Source organism: Leuresthes tenuis, unplaced genomic scaffold (genome assembly GCF_036924035.1).
Source record: "Leuresthes tenuis unplaced genomic scaffold, fLeuTen1.0.hap1 SCAF_1, whole genome shotgun sequence".
Classification (NCBI taxonomy): domain Eukaryota; kingdom Metazoa; phylum Chordata; class Actinopteri; order Atheriniformes; family Atherinopsidae; genus Leuresthes; species Leuresthes tenuis.
In genome coordinates, this window is record NW_027325355.1 from 6,678,880 (window position 1) to 6,692,777 (window position 13,898).

General features: G+C 46.3%; 1 protein-coding gene, 20 non-coding genes and 15 pseudogenes across 21 annotated transcripts in view; all 36 read left to right on the forward strand.

Moving 5' to 3' along the window:
* Nucleotides 1-13,898, forward strand: part of LOC140292446 (NACHT, LRR and PYD domains-containing protein 3-like) — a 405,682-nt gene that overhangs the window by 144,196 nt on the left and 247,588 nt on the right. The window lies entirely within an intron of this gene.
* LOC140305751 (5S ribosomal RNA) lies at nucleotides 28-146 on the forward strand. The gene has a single exon (XR_011915374.1). It is a non-coding gene; the product is annotated as a 5S ribosomal RNA (ribosomal RNA).
* Nucleotides 416-534, forward strand: LOC140315884 (5S ribosomal RNA; annotated as a pseudogene).
* Nucleotides 1,183-1,301, forward strand: LOC140298719 (5S ribosomal RNA). The gene has a single exon (XR_011914340.1). It is a non-coding gene; the product is annotated as a 5S ribosomal RNA (ribosomal RNA).
* Nucleotides 1,571-1,689, forward strand: LOC140298913 (5S ribosomal RNA). The gene has a single exon (XR_011914509.1). It is a non-coding gene; the product is annotated as a 5S ribosomal RNA (ribosomal RNA).
* LOC140315964 (5S ribosomal RNA) lies at nucleotides 1,959-2,077 on the forward strand. The gene has a single exon (XR_011917303.1). It is a non-coding gene; the product is annotated as a 5S ribosomal RNA (ribosomal RNA).
* LOC140299727 (5S ribosomal RNA) lies at nucleotides 2,347-2,465 on the forward strand (annotated as a pseudogene).
* On the forward strand, nucleotides 2,735-2,853 carry LOC140294355 (5S ribosomal RNA; annotated as a pseudogene).
* LOC140295181 (5S ribosomal RNA) lies at nucleotides 3,123-3,241 on the forward strand. Its single transcript, XR_011912846.1, has one exon. It is a non-coding gene; the product is annotated as a 5S ribosomal RNA (ribosomal RNA).
* LOC140297107 (5S ribosomal RNA) lies at nucleotides 3,511-3,629 on the forward strand (annotated as a pseudogene).
* Nucleotides 3,899-4,017, forward strand: LOC140298685 (5S ribosomal RNA). Its single transcript, XR_011914308.1, has one exon. It is a non-coding gene; the product is annotated as a 5S ribosomal RNA (ribosomal RNA).
* On the forward strand, nucleotides 4,287-4,405 carry LOC140296505 (5S ribosomal RNA). The gene has a single exon (XR_011912970.1). It is a non-coding gene; the product is annotated as a 5S ribosomal RNA (ribosomal RNA).
* Nucleotides 4,675-4,793, forward strand: LOC140314784 (5S ribosomal RNA; annotated as a pseudogene).
* LOC140307228 (5S ribosomal RNA) lies at nucleotides 5,063-5,181 on the forward strand (annotated as a pseudogene).
* Nucleotides 5,451-5,569, forward strand: LOC140298910 (5S ribosomal RNA). The gene has a single exon (XR_011914507.1). It is a non-coding gene; the product is annotated as a 5S ribosomal RNA (ribosomal RNA).
* On the forward strand, nucleotides 5,839-5,957 carry LOC140316012 (5S ribosomal RNA). Its single transcript, XR_011917309.1, has one exon. It is a non-coding gene; the product is annotated as a 5S ribosomal RNA (ribosomal RNA).
* Nucleotides 6,227-6,345, forward strand: LOC140299728 (5S ribosomal RNA; annotated as a pseudogene).
* On the forward strand, nucleotides 6,615-6,733 carry LOC140297952 (5S ribosomal RNA). The gene has a single exon (XR_011913641.1). It is a non-coding gene; the product is annotated as a 5S ribosomal RNA (ribosomal RNA).
* On the forward strand, nucleotides 7,003-7,121 carry LOC140295193 (5S ribosomal RNA). Its single transcript, XR_011912847.1, has one exon. It is a non-coding gene; the product is annotated as a 5S ribosomal RNA (ribosomal RNA).
* On the forward strand, nucleotides 7,391-7,509 carry LOC140298237 (5S ribosomal RNA). Its single transcript, XR_011913902.1, has one exon. It is a non-coding gene; the product is annotated as a 5S ribosomal RNA (ribosomal RNA).
* LOC140296517 (5S ribosomal RNA) lies at nucleotides 7,779-7,897 on the forward strand. Its single transcript, XR_011912971.1, has one exon. It is a non-coding gene; the product is annotated as a 5S ribosomal RNA (ribosomal RNA).
* LOC140300209 (5S ribosomal RNA) lies at nucleotides 8,167-8,285 on the forward strand (annotated as a pseudogene).
* LOC140300666 (5S ribosomal RNA) lies at nucleotides 8,555-8,673 on the forward strand. The gene has a single exon (XR_011914855.1). It is a non-coding gene; the product is annotated as a 5S ribosomal RNA (ribosomal RNA).
* LOC140317270 (5S ribosomal RNA) lies at nucleotides 8,936-9,054 on the forward strand (annotated as a pseudogene).
* LOC140297667 (5S ribosomal RNA) lies at nucleotides 9,324-9,442 on the forward strand. Its single transcript, XR_011913382.1, has one exon. It is a non-coding gene; the product is annotated as a 5S ribosomal RNA (ribosomal RNA).
* Nucleotides 9,712-9,830, forward strand: LOC140295204 (5S ribosomal RNA). The gene has a single exon (XR_011912848.1). It is a non-coding gene; the product is annotated as a 5S ribosomal RNA (ribosomal RNA).
* On the forward strand, nucleotides 10,100-10,218 carry LOC140297118 (5S ribosomal RNA; annotated as a pseudogene).
* On the forward strand, nucleotides 10,488-10,606 carry LOC140298686 (5S ribosomal RNA). Its single transcript, XR_011914309.1, has one exon. It is a non-coding gene; the product is annotated as a 5S ribosomal RNA (ribosomal RNA).
* LOC140296529 (5S ribosomal RNA) lies at nucleotides 10,876-10,994 on the forward strand. Its single transcript, XR_011912972.1, has one exon. It is a non-coding gene; the product is annotated as a 5S ribosomal RNA (ribosomal RNA).
* Nucleotides 11,264-11,382, forward strand: LOC140291729 (5S ribosomal RNA; annotated as a pseudogene).
* Nucleotides 11,652-11,770, forward strand: LOC140300103 (5S ribosomal RNA; annotated as a pseudogene).
* LOC140299804 (5S ribosomal RNA) lies at nucleotides 12,040-12,158 on the forward strand (annotated as a pseudogene).
* Nucleotides 12,428-12,546, forward strand: LOC140292637 (5S ribosomal RNA; annotated as a pseudogene).
* On the forward strand, nucleotides 12,816-12,934 carry LOC140309619 (5S ribosomal RNA; annotated as a pseudogene).
* On the forward strand, nucleotides 13,204-13,322 carry LOC140298912 (5S ribosomal RNA). Its single transcript, XR_011914508.1, has one exon. It is a non-coding gene; the product is annotated as a 5S ribosomal RNA (ribosomal RNA).
* LOC140297426 (5S ribosomal RNA) lies at nucleotides 13,592-13,710 on the forward strand. The gene has a single exon (XR_011913162.1). It is a non-coding gene; the product is annotated as a 5S ribosomal RNA (ribosomal RNA).

Here is a 13,898-nt window from a genome sequence, read left to right on the forward strand (position 1 = left end):
TAATGCACATTTGTCACAGAAATTGTCGCTTACGGCCAAACCACCCTGAATATACCCAACCTCGTCCGATCTCGGAAGCCAAGCAGGGTTGGGCCTGGTTAGTACTTGGATGGGAGACCGCTTGGGAATACCAGGTGCTGTAAGCTATTTCTCTTTTCTCTACCACCTGCATGTCTTTTGTTGCAACGTCTGATCACCCTGTGACACATGAGGAAGTTGGTCATCTTCAGCTGCTGCTGCTTTGTTGGCAGACACGAAGTGATCTGAGAGTCTCAGTTTCAACTACAGATAATAATCACATCAGGGATGAAGATGTGCCCACTACATATCAGCCGTTCTTGGCAATTATCTGGTTACATAGAGGAACCGTATGATTCCAGTACCTATATAATGCACATTGTTCACAGATATTGTTGCTTACGGCCAAACCATCCTGAACATACCCGACCTCGTCTGATCTCGGAAGCCAAGCATGGTTGGGCCTGTTTAGTACTTGGATGGGAGACTGCTTGGGAATACGAGGTGCTGTAAGCTTTTTCTCTTCTCTCTACCACATGCATGTCTTTTGTTGCAACGTCTGATCACCCTGTGACACATGAGGAAGTTGGTCATTTTCAGCTGCTGCTGCTTTGTTGGCAGACACGAAGTGATCTGAGAGTCTCAGTTTCAACTGCAGATAATAATCACATCAGGGATGAAGATGTGCCCACTACATATCAGCCTTTCTCGGCAATTATCTAGTTACACAGAAGAATTGTATGATTCCAGTACCTATATAATGCACATTGTTCACCAATATTGTTGCTTACACCCTGAATATGCCCGACCTCGTCTGATCTCGGAAGCCAAGCAGGTTTAGCCCTGGTTAGTACTTGGATGGGAGACTGCTTGGGAATACGAGGTGCTGTAAGCTTTTTCTCTTCTCTCTACCACCTGCATGTCTTTTGTTGCAACGTCTGATCACCCTGTGACACATGAGGAAGTTGGTCATCTTCAGCTGCTGCTGCTTTGTTGGCAGACACGAAGTGATCTGAGAGTCTCAGTTTCAACTACAGGTAGTAATCACATCAAGGATGAAGATGTGCCCACTACATATCAGCCGTTCTTGGCAATTATCTGGTTACATAGAGGAACCGTATGATTCCAGTACCTATATAATGCACATTGTTCACCAATATTGTTGCTTACGGCCACACCACCCTGAATATGCCCGACCTCGTCTGATCTCGGAAGCCAAACATGGTTGGGCCTGGTTAGTACTTGGATGGGAGACTGCTTGGGAATACCAGGTGCTGTAAGCTTTTTCTCTTCTCTCTACCACCTGCATGTCTTTTGTTGCAACGTCTGATCACCCTGTGACACATGAGGAAGTTGGTCATCTTCAGCTTCTGCTGCTTTGTTGGCAGACACGAAGGGATCTGAGAGTCTCAGTTTCCGCTGGAGAGAATAATCACGACAGGGAAGAAGATGTGCCCATTACATATCAGCCTTTCTCGGCAATTATCTGGTTACATAGAGGAACTGTATGATTCCAGTACCTATATAATGCACATTTGTTACAGACATTGTTGCTTACTGCCACACCACCCTGAATATACCCCACCTCGTCTGATCTTGGAAGCCAAGCAGGGTTGGGCCTGGTTAGTACTTGGATGGGAGACCGCTTGGGAATACCAGGTGCTGTAAGCTTTTTCTCTTCTCTCTACCACCTGCATGTCTTTTGTTGCAACGTCTGATCACCCTGTGACACATGAGGAAGTTGGTCATCTTCAGCTGCTGCTGCTTTGTTGGCAGACACGAAGTGATCTGAGAGTCTCAGTTTCCACTGCAGGTAATAATCACATCTGGGATGAAGATGTGCCCACTACATATCAGCCTTTCTCGGTAATTATCTGGTTACATAGAGGAACTGTATGATTCCAGTACCTATATAATGCACATTTGTCACAGACATTGTTTCTTACGGCCACACCGCCCTGAACATGCCCGACCTCGTCTGATCTCGGAAGCCAAGCAGGGTTGGGCCTGGTTAGTACTTGGATGGGAGACCGCTTGGGAATACCAGGTGCTGTAAGCTTTTTCTCTTCTCTCGACCACCTGCATGTCTTTTGTTGCAACGTCTGATCACCCTGTGACACATGAGGAAGTTGGTCATCTTCAGCTGCTGCTGCTTTGTTGGCAGCCACAAAGTGATCTGAGAGTCTCAGTTTCAACTACAGATAATAATCACATCAGGGATGAAGATGTGCCCACTACAAGTTAGCATTTCTCTGCAATTATCTGGTTACATAGAGGAACCGTATGATTCCAGTACCGATATAATGCACATTGTTCACAGATATTGTTGCTTACGACCACACCACCCTGAACATACCCGACCTCGTCTGATCTCGGAAGCCAAGCAGGGTTGGGCCTGGTTAGTACTTGGATGGGAGACTGCTTGGGAATACGAGGTGCTGTAAGCTTTTTCTCTTCTCTCTACCACCTGCATGTCTTTTGTTGCAACGTCTGATCACCCTGTGACACATGAGGAAGTTGGTCATCTTCAGCTGCTGCTGCTTTGTTGGCAGACACGAAGTGATCTGAGAGTCTCAGTTTCAACTACAGGTAGTAATCACATCAAGGATGAAGATATGCCCACTACATATCAGCCGTTCTTGGCAATTATCTGGTTACATAGAGGAACCGTATGATTCCAGTACCTATATAATGCACATTGTTCACCAATATTGTTGCTTACGGCCACACCACCCTGAATATGCCCGACCTCGTCTGATCTCGGAAGCCAAGCAGGTTTAGCCCTGGTTAGTACTTGGATGGGAGTCTGCTTGGGAATACGAGGTGCTGTAAGCTTTTTCTCTTCTCTCTACCACCTGCATGTCTTTTGTTGCAACGTCTGATCACCCTGTGACACATGAGGAAGTTGGTCATCTTCAGCTTCTGCTGCTTTGTTGGCAGACACGAAGGGATCTGAGAGTCTCAGTTTCCGCTGGAGAGAATAATCACGACAGGGAAGAAGATGTGCCCATTACATATCAGCCTTTCTCGGCAATTATCTGGTTACATAGAGGAACTGTATGATTCCAGTACCTATATAATGCACATTTGTTACAGACATTGTTGCTTACGGCCACACCACCCTGAATATACCCCACCTCGTCTGATCTTGGAAGCCAAGCAGGGTTGGGCCTGGTTAGTACTTGGATGGGAGACCGCTTGGGAATACCAGGTGCTGTAAGCTATTTCTCTTCTCTCTACCACCTGCATGTCTTTTGTTGCAACGTCTGATCACCCTGTGACATATGAGGAAGTTGGTCATCTTCAGCTGCTGCTGCTTTGTTGGCAGACACAAAGTGATCTGAGAGTCTCAGTTTCAACTGCAGGTAATAATCACATCAGGGATTAAGATGTGCCCACTACATATCATTCTTTCTCTGCAATTATCTGGTTACATAGAGGAACTGTATGATTCCAGTGCCTATATAATGCACATTTGTCACAGACATTGTTGCTTACGACCACACCACCCTGAACATACCCGACCTCGTCTGATCTCGGAAGCCAAGCAGGGTTGGGCCTGTTTAGTACTTGGATGGGAGACTGCTTGGGAATACGAGGTGCTGTAAGCTTTTTCTCTTCTCTCTACCACATGCATGTCTTTTGTTGCAACGTCTGATCACCCTGTGACACATGAGGAAGTTGGTCATTTTCAGCTGCTGCTGCTTTGTTGGCAGACACGAAGTGATCTGAGAGTCTCAGTTTCAACTGCAGATAATAATCACATCAGGGATGAAGATGTGCCCACTACAAGTTAGCATTTCTCGGCAATTATCTGGTTACATAGAGGAACCGTATGATTCCAGTACCTATATAATGCACATTTGTTACAGACATTGTTGCTTACGGACACACCACCCTGAACATACCCGACCTCGTCTGATCTCGGAAGCCAAGCAGGGTTGGGCCTTGTTAGTACTTGGATGGGAGACCGCTTGGGAATACCAGGTGCTGTAAGCTTTTTCTCTTCTCTCTACCACATGCATGTCTTTTGTTGCAACGTCTGATCACCCTGTGACACATGAGGAAGTTGGTCATTTTCAGCTGCTTCTGCTTTGTTGGCAGACACGAAGTGATCTGAGAGTCTCAGTTTCAACTACAGATAATAATCACATCAGGGATGAAGATGTGCCCACTACAAGTTAGCCTTTCTCGGCAATTATCTGGTTACATAGAGGAACTGTATGATTCCAGTACCGATATAATGCACATTGTTCACAGATATTGTTGCTTACGGCCAAACCATCCTGAACATACCCGACCTCGTCTGATCTCGGAAGCCAAGCAGGTTTGGGCCTGGTTAGTACTTGGATGGGAGACCGCTTGGGAATACCAGGTGCTGTAAGGTTTTTCTCTTCTCTCTACCACCTGCATGTCTTTTGTTGCAACGTCTGATCACCCTGTGACACATGAGGAAGTTGGTCATCTTCAGCTGCTGCTGGATTGTTGGCAGACACAAAGTGATCTGAGAGTCTCAGTTTCAACTACAGATAATAATCACATCAGGGATGAAGATGTGCCCACTACAAGTTAGCCTTTCTCGGCAATTATCTGGTTACATAGAGGAACTGTATGATTCCAGTACCGATATAATGCACATTTGTCACAGATGTTGATGCTTACGGCCACACCACCCTGAATGTGCCCAACCTCGTCTGACCTCGGAAGCCAAGCAGTGTTGGGCCTGGTTATTACTTGGATGGGAGACCACTTGGGAATACCAGGTGCTGTAAGCTTTTTCTCTTCTCTCTACCACCTGCATGTCTTTTTTTGCAACGTCTGATCACCCTGTGACACATGAGGAAGTTGGTCATCTTCAGCTGCTGCTGCTTTGTTGGCAGACACGAAGTGATCTGAGATTCTAAGTTTCAACTGCAGATAATAATCACGTCAGGGAAAAAGATGTGCCCACTACAAGTTAGCCTTTCTCGGCAATTATCTGGTTACATAGAGGAACCCTATGATTCCAGTACCTATATAATGCACATTGTTCACAGATATTGTTGCTTACGGCCACACCACCCTGAAAATACCCAACCTCATCTGATCTCGGAAGCCAAGCAGGATTGGGCCTGGTTAGTACTTGGATGAGAGACTACTTGGGAATACCAGGTGCTGTAAGCTTTTTCTCTTCTCTCTAGCACCTGCATGTCTTTTGTGGCAACGTTTGATGACCCTGTGACACATGAGGAAGTTGGTCATCTTCAGCTGCTGCTGCTTTGTTGGCAGACACGAAGTGATCTGAGAGTCTCAGTTTCCACTGGAGAGAATAATCACGACAGGGAAGAAGATTTGCCCAATACGCATCAGCCTTTCTCTGCAATTATCTGGTTACATCGAGGAACTGTATGATTCCAGTACCTATATAATGCACATTTGTCACAGACATTGTTGCTTACAGCCACACCACCCTGAAAATACCCAACCTCATCTGATCTCGGAAGCCAAGCAGGATTGGGCCTGGTTAGTACTTGGATGGGAGACTGCTTGGGAATACCAGGTGCTGTAAGCTTTTTCTCTTCTCTCTACCACCTGCATGTCTTTTGTTGCAACGTCTGATCACCCTGTGACACATGAGGAAGTTGGTCATCTTCAGCTGCTGCTGCTTTGTTGGCAGACACGAAGTGATCTGAGAGTCTCAGTTTCCACTGCAGGTAATAATCACATCTGGGATGAAGATGTGCCCACTACATATCAGCCTTTCTCGGTAATTATCTGGTTACATAGAGGAACTGTATGATTCCAGTACCTATATAATGCACATTTGTCACAGACATTGTTTCTTACGGCCACACCGCCCTGAACATGCCCGACCTCGTCTGATCTCGGAAGCCAAGCAGGGTTGGGCCTGGTTAGTACTTGGATGGGAGACCGCTTGGGAATACCAGGTGCTGTAAGCTTTTTCTCTTCTCTCGACCACCTGCATGTCTTTTGTTGCAACGTCTGATCACCCTGTGACACATGAGGAAGTTGGTCATCTTCAGCTGCTGCTGCTTTGTTGGCAGCCACAAAGTGATCTGAGAGTCTCAGTTTCAACTACAGATAATAATCACATCAGGGATGAAGATGTGCCCACTACAAGTTAGCATTTCTCTGCAATTATCTGGTTACATAGAGGAACCGTATGATTCCAGTACCGATATAATGCACATTGTTCACAGATATTGTTGCTTACGACCACACCACCCTGAACATACCCGACCTCGTCTGATCTCGGAAGCCAAGCAGGGTTGGGCCTGGTTAGTACTTGGATGGGAGACTGCTTGGGAATACGAGGTGCTGTAAGCTTTTTCTCTTCTCTCTACCACCTGCATGTCTTTTGTTGCAACGTCTGATCACCCTGTGACACATGAGGAAGTTGGTCATCTTCAGCTGCTGCTGCTTTGTTGGCAGACACGAAGTGATCTGAGAGTCTCAGTTTCAACTACAGGTAGTAATCACATCAAGGATGAAGATATGCCCACTACATATCAGCCGTTCTTGGCAATTATCTGGTTACATAGAGGAACCGTATGATTCCAGTACCTATATAATGCACATTGTTCACCAATATTGTTGCTTACGGCCACACCACCCTGAATATGCCCGACCTCGTCTGATCTCGGAAGCCAAGCATGGTTGGGCCTGGTTAGTACTTGGATGGGAGACTGCTTGGGAATACCAGGTGCTGTAAGCTTTTTCTCTTCTCTCTACCACCTGCATGTCTTTTGTTGCAACGTCTGATCACCCTGTGACACATGAGGAAGTTGGTCATCTTCAGCTTCTGCTGCTTTGTTGGCAGACACGAAGGGATCTGAGAGTCTCAGTTTCCGCTGGAGAGAATAATCACGACAGGGAAGAAGATGTGCCCATTACATATCAGCCTTTCTCGGCAATTATCTGGTTACATAGAGGAACTGTATGATTCCAGTACCTATATAATGCACATTTGTTACAGACATTGTTGCTTACGGCCACACCACCCTGAATATACCCCACCTCGTCTGATCTTGGAAGCCAAGCAGGGTTGGGCCTGGTTAGTACTTGGATGGGAGACCGCTTGGGAATACCAGGTGCTGTAAGCTATTTCTCTTCTCTCTACCACCTGCATGTCTTTTGTTGCAACGTCTGATCACCCTGTGACATATGAGGAAGTTGGTCATCTTCAGCTGCTGCTGCTTTGTTGGCAGACACAAAGTGATCTGAGAGTCTCAGTTTCAACTGCAGGTAATAATCACATCAGGGATGAAGATGTGCCCACTACAAGTTAGCATTTCTCGGCAATTATCTGGTTACATAGAGGAACCGTATGATTCCAGTACCTATATAATGCACATTGTTCACAGACATTGTTGCTTACGACCACACCACCCTGAACATACCCGACCTCGTCTGATCTCGGAAGCCAAGCAGGGTTGGGCCTTGTTAGTACTTGGATGGGAGACCGCTTGGGAATACCAGGTGCTGTAAGCTTTTTCTCTTCTCTCTACCACATGCATGTCTTTTGTTGCAACGTCTGATCACCCTGTGACACATGAGGAAGTTGGTCATTTTCAGCTGCTTCTGCTTTGTTGGCAGACACGAAGTGATCTGAGAGTCTCAGTTTCAACTACAGATAATAATCACATCAGGGATGAAGATGTGCCCACTACAAGTTAGCCTTTCTCGGCAATTATCTGGTTACATAGAGGAACTGTATGATTCCAGTACCGATATAATTCACATTGTTCACAGATATTGTTGCTTACGGCCAAACCATCCTGAACATACCCGACCTCGTCTGATCTCGGAAGCCAAGCAGGTTTGGGCCTGGTTAGTACTTGGATGGGAGACCGCTTGGGAATACCAGGTGCTGTAAGGTTTTTCTCTTCTCTCTACCACCTGCATGTCTTTTGTTGCAACGTCTGATCACCCTGTGACACATGAGGAAGTTGGTCATCTTCAGCTGCTGCTGGATTGTTGGCAGACACAAAGTGATCTGAGAGTCTCAGTTTCAACTACAGGTAGTAATCACATCAAGGATGAAGATATGCCCACTACATATCAGCCTTTCTCGGCAATTATCTGGTTACATAGAGGAACCGTATGATTCCAGTACCTATATAATGCACATTGTTCACAGATATTGTTGCTTACGGCCACACCACCCTGAATATGCCCGACCTAGTCTGATCTCGGAAGCCAAGCAGGGTTGGGCCTGGTTAGTACTTGGATGGGAGACTGCTTTGGAATACCAGGTGCTGTAAGCTTTTTCTCTTCTCTCTACCACCTGCATGTCTTTTGTTGCAACGTCTGATCACCCTGTGACACATGAGGAAGTTGGTCATCTTCAGCTGCTGCTGCTTTGTTGGCAGACACGAAGTGATCTGAGAGTCTCAGTTTCAACTACAGGTAGTAATCACATCAAGGATGAAGATATGCCCACTACATATCAGCCTTTCTCGGCAATTATCTGGTTACATAGAGGAACCGTATGATTCCAGTACCTATATAATGCACATTGTTCACAGATATTGTTGCTTACGGCCACACCACCCTGAACATGCCCGACCTCGTCTGATCTCGGAAGCCAAGCAGGGTTGGGCCTGGTTAGTACTTGGATAGGAGACTACTTGGGAATACCAGGTGCTGTAAGCTTTTTCTCTACCACCTACATGTCTTTTGTTGCAACGTCTGATCACCCTGTGACACATGAGGAAGTTGGTCATCTTCAGCTGCTGCTGCTTTGTTGGCAGACACGAAGTGATCTGAGAGTCTCAGTTTCAACTGCAGATAATAATCACATCAGGGATGAAGATGTGCCCACTACATATCAGCCTTTCTCTGCAATTATCTGGTTACATAGAGTAACCGTATGATTCCAGTACCTATATAATGCACATTGTTCACAGATATTGTTGCTTACGGCCACACCACCCTGAATATCCCCGACCTCGTCTGATCTCCGAAGCCAAGCAGGGTTGGGCCTGGTTAGTACTTGGATGGTTGACTGCTTTGGAATACCAGGTGCTGTAAGCTTTTTCTCTTCTCTCTACCACCTGCATGTCTTTTGTTGCAACGTCTGATCACCCTGTGACACATGAGGAAGTTGGTCATCTTCAGCTGCTGCTGCTTTGTTGGCAGACACGAAGTGATCTGAGAGTCTCAGTTTCAACTGAAGGTAATAATCACATCAGGGATGAAGATGTGCCCACTACATATCAGCCTTTCTCGGCAATTATCTGGTTACATAGTGTAACCGTATGATTCCAGTATCTATATAATGCACATTTGTCACAGACATTGTTGCTTACGGCCACACCACCCTGAACATGCCCGACCTCGTCTGATCTCGGAAGCCAAGCAGGGTTGGGCCTGGTTAGTACTTGGATGGGAGACCGCTTGGGAATACCAGGTGCTGTAAGCTATTTCTCTTCTCTCTACCACCTGCATGTCTTTTGTTGCAATGTCTGATCACCCTGTGACACATGAGGAAGTTGGTCATCTTCAGCTTCTGCTGCTTTGTTGGCAGACACGAAGGGATCTGAGAGTCTCAGTTTCCGCTGGAGAGAATAATCACGACAGGGAAGAAGATGTGCCCATTACATATCAGCCTTTCTCGGCAATTATCTGGTTACATAGAGGAACTGTATGATTCCAGTACCTATATAATGCACATTTGTTACAGACATTGTTGCTTACGGCCACACCACCCTGAATATACCCCACCTCGTCTGATCTTGGAAGCCAAGCAGGGTTGGGCCTGGTTAGTACTTGGATGGGAGACCGCTTGGGAATACCAGGTGCTGTAAGCTATTTCTCTTCTCTCTACCACCTGCATGTCTTTTGTTGCAACGTCTGATCACCCTGTGACATATGAGGAAGTTGGTCATCTTCAGCTGCTGCTGCTTTGTTGGCAGACACAAAGTGATCTGAGAGTCTCAGTTTCAACTGCAGGTAATAATCACATCAGGGATTAAGATGTGCCCACTACATATCATTCTTTCTCTGCAATTATCTGGTTACATAGAGGAACTGTATGATTCCAGTGCCTATATAATGCACATTTGTCACAGACATTGTTGCTTACGACCACACCACCCTGAACATACCCGACCTCGTCTGATCTCGGAAGCCAAGCAGGGTTGGGCCTGTTTAGTACTTGGATGGGAGACTGCTTGGGAATACGAGGTGCTGTAAGCTTTTTCTCTTCTCTCTACCACATGCATGTCTTTTGTTGCAACGTCTGATCACCCTGTGACACATGAGGAAGTTGGTCATTTTCAGCTGCTGCTGCTTTGTTGGCAGACACGAAGTGATCTGAGAGTCTCAGTTTCAACTGCAGATAATAGTCACATCAGGGATGAAGATGTGCCCACTACAAGTTAGCATTTCTCGGCAATTATCTGGTTACATAGAGGAACCGTATGATTCCAGTACCTATATAATGCACATTTGTTACAGACATTGTTGCTTACGGACACACCACCCTGAACATACCCGACCTCGTCTGATCTCGGAAGCCAAGCAGGGTTGGGCCTTGTTAGTACTTGGATGGGAGACCGCTTGGGAATACCAGGTGCTGTAAGCTTTTTCTCTTCTCTCTACCACATGCATGTCTTTTGTTGCAACGTCTGATCACCCTGTGACACATGAGGAAGTTGGTCATTTTCAGCTGCTTCTGCTTTGTTGGCAGACACGAAGTGATCTGAGAGTCTCAGTTTCAACTACAGATAATAATCACATCAGGGATGAAGATGTGCCCACTACAAGTTAGCCTTTCTCGGCAATTATCTGGTTACATAGAGGAACTGTATGATTCCAGTACCGATATAATGCACATTGTTCACAGATATTGTTGCTTACGGCCAAACCATCCTGAACATACCCGACCTCGTCTGATCTCGGAAGCCAAGCAGGTTTGGGCCTGGTTAGTACTTGGATGGGAGACCGCTTGGGAATACCAGGTGCTGTAAGGTTTTTCTCTTCTCTCTACCACCTGCATGTCTTTTGTTGCAACGTCTGATCACCCTGTGACACATGAGGAAGTTGGTCATCTTCAGCTGCTGCTGGATTGTTGGCAGACACAAAGTGATCTGAGAGTCTCAGTTTCAACTACAGATAATAATCACATCAGGGATGAAGATGTGCCCACTACAAGTTAGCCTTTCTCGGCAATTATCTGGTTACATAGAGGAACTGTATGATTCCAGTACCGATATAATGCACATTTGTCACAGATGTTGATGCTTACGGCCACACCACCCTGAATGTGCCCAACCTCGTCTGACCTCGGAAGCCAAGCAGTGTTGGGCCTGGTTATTACTTGGATGGGAGACCACTTGGGAATACCAGCTGCTGTAAGCTTTTTCTCTTCTCTCTACCACCTGCATGTCTTTTGTTGCAACGTCTGATCACCCTGTGACACATGAGGAAGTTGGTCATCTTCAGCAGCTACTGCTTTGTTGGCAGACACGAAGTGATCTGAGAGTCTCAGTTTCAGATGGAGAGAATAATCACATCAGGGATGAAGATGTGCCCACTACAAGTTAGCATTTCTCGGCAATTATCTGGTTACATAGAGGAACTGTATGATTCCAGTACCTATATAATGCACATTTGTCACAGATATTGTTGCTTATAGCCACACCACCCTGAACATGCCCGACCTCGTCTGATCTCGGAAGCCAAGCAGGGTTTGGCCTGGTTAGTACTTGGATGGGAGACTGCTTGGGAATACCAGGTGCTGTAAGCTTTTTCTCTTCTCTCTCCCACCTGCATGTCTTTTGTTGCAACGTCTGATCACCCTGTGACACATGAGGACGTTGGTCATCTTCAGCTGCTGCTGCTTTGTTGGCAGACACGAAGTGATCTGAGAGTCTCAGTTTCCGCTGGAGAGAATAATCACGACAGGGAAGAAGATGTGCCCAATACGCATCAGCCTTTCTCGGCAATTATCTGGTTACATAGAGTAACCGTATGATTCCAGTACCTATATAATGCACATTTGTGACAGACATTGTTGCTTACGGCCACACCACCCTGAACATGCCCGACCTCGTCTGATCTCAGAAGCCAAGCAGGGTTGGGCCTTGTTAGTACTTGGATGGGAGACCGCTTGGGAATACCAGGTGCTGTAAGCTTTTTCTCTTCTCTCTCCCACCTGCATGTCTTTTGTTGCAACGTCTGATCACCCTGTGACACATGAGGACGTTGGTCATCTTCAGCTGCTGCTGCTTTGTTGGCAGACACGAAGTGATCTGAGAGTCTCAGTTTCCGCTGGAGAGAATAATCACGACAGGGAAGAAGATGTGCCCAATACGCATCAGCCTTTCTCGGCAATTATCTGGTTACATAGAGTAACCGTATGATTCCAGTACCTATATAATGCACATTTGTCACAGATATTGTTGCTTACGGCCACACCACCCTGAACATGCCCGACCTCGTCTGATCTCGGAAGCCAAGCAGGTTTAGCCCTGGTTAGTACTTGGATGGGAGACTGCTTGGGAATACGAGGTGCTGTAAGCTTTTTCTCTTCTCTCTACCACCTGCATGTCTTTTGTTGCAACGTCTGATCACCCTGTGACACATGAGGAAGTTGGTCATCTTCAGCTGCTGCTGCTTTGTTGGCAGACACGAAGTGATCTGAGAGTCTCAGTTTCCACTGCAGGTAATAATCACATCTGGGATGAAGATGTGCCCACTACGTATCAGCCTTTCTCGGTAATTATCTGGTTACATAGAGGAACTGTATGATTCCAGTACCTATATAATGCACATTGTTCACAGATATTGTTGCTTACGGCCACACCACCCTGAACATGCCTGACCTCATCTGATCTCGGAAGCCAAGCAGGATTGGGCCTGGTTAGTACTTGGATGAGAGACTACTTGGGAATACCAGGTGCTGTAAGCTTTTTCTCTTCTCTCTAGCACCTGCATGTCTTTTGTGGCAACGTTTGATGACCCTGTGACACATGAGGAAGTTGGTCATTTTCAGCTGCTGCTGCTTTGTTGGCAGACACGAAGTGATCTGAGAGTCTCAGTTTCCACTGGAGAGAATAATCACGACAGGGAAGAAGATTTGCCCAATACGCATCAGCCTTTCTCTGCAATTATCTGGTTACATCGAGGAACTGTATGATTCCAGTACCTATATAATGCACATTTGTCACAGACATTGTTGCTTACAGCCACACCACCCTGAAAATACCCAACCTCATCTGATCTCGGAAGCCAAGCAGGATTGGGCCTGGTTAGTACTTGGATGGGAGACTGCTTGGGAATACCAGGTGCTGTAAGCTTTTTCTCTTCTCACTACCCCCTGCATGTTTTTTGTTGCAACGTCTGATCACCCTGTGACACATGAGGAAGTTGGTCATCTTCAGCTGCTGCTGCTTTGTTGGCAGACACGAAGTGATCTGAGAGTCTCAGTTTCAACTACAGGTAGTAATCACATCAAGGATGAAGATATGCCCACTACATATCAGCCTTTCTCGGCAATTATCTGGTTACATAGAGGAACCGTATGATTCCAGTACCTATATAATGCACATTGTTCACAGATATTGTTGCTTACGGCCACACCACCCTGAATATGCCCGACCTCGTCTGATCTCGGAAGCCAAGCAGGGTTGGGCCTGGTTAGTACTTGGATGGGAGACTGCTTTGGAATACCAGGTGCTGTAAGCTTTTTCTCTTCTCTCTACCACCTGCATGTCTTTTGTTGCAACGTCTGATCACCCTGTGACACATGAGGAAGTTGGTCATCTTCAGCTGCTGCTGCTTTGTTGGCAGACACGAAGTGATCTGAGAGTCTCAGTTTCAACTACAGGTAGTAATCACATCAAGGATGAAGATATGCCCACTACATATCAGCC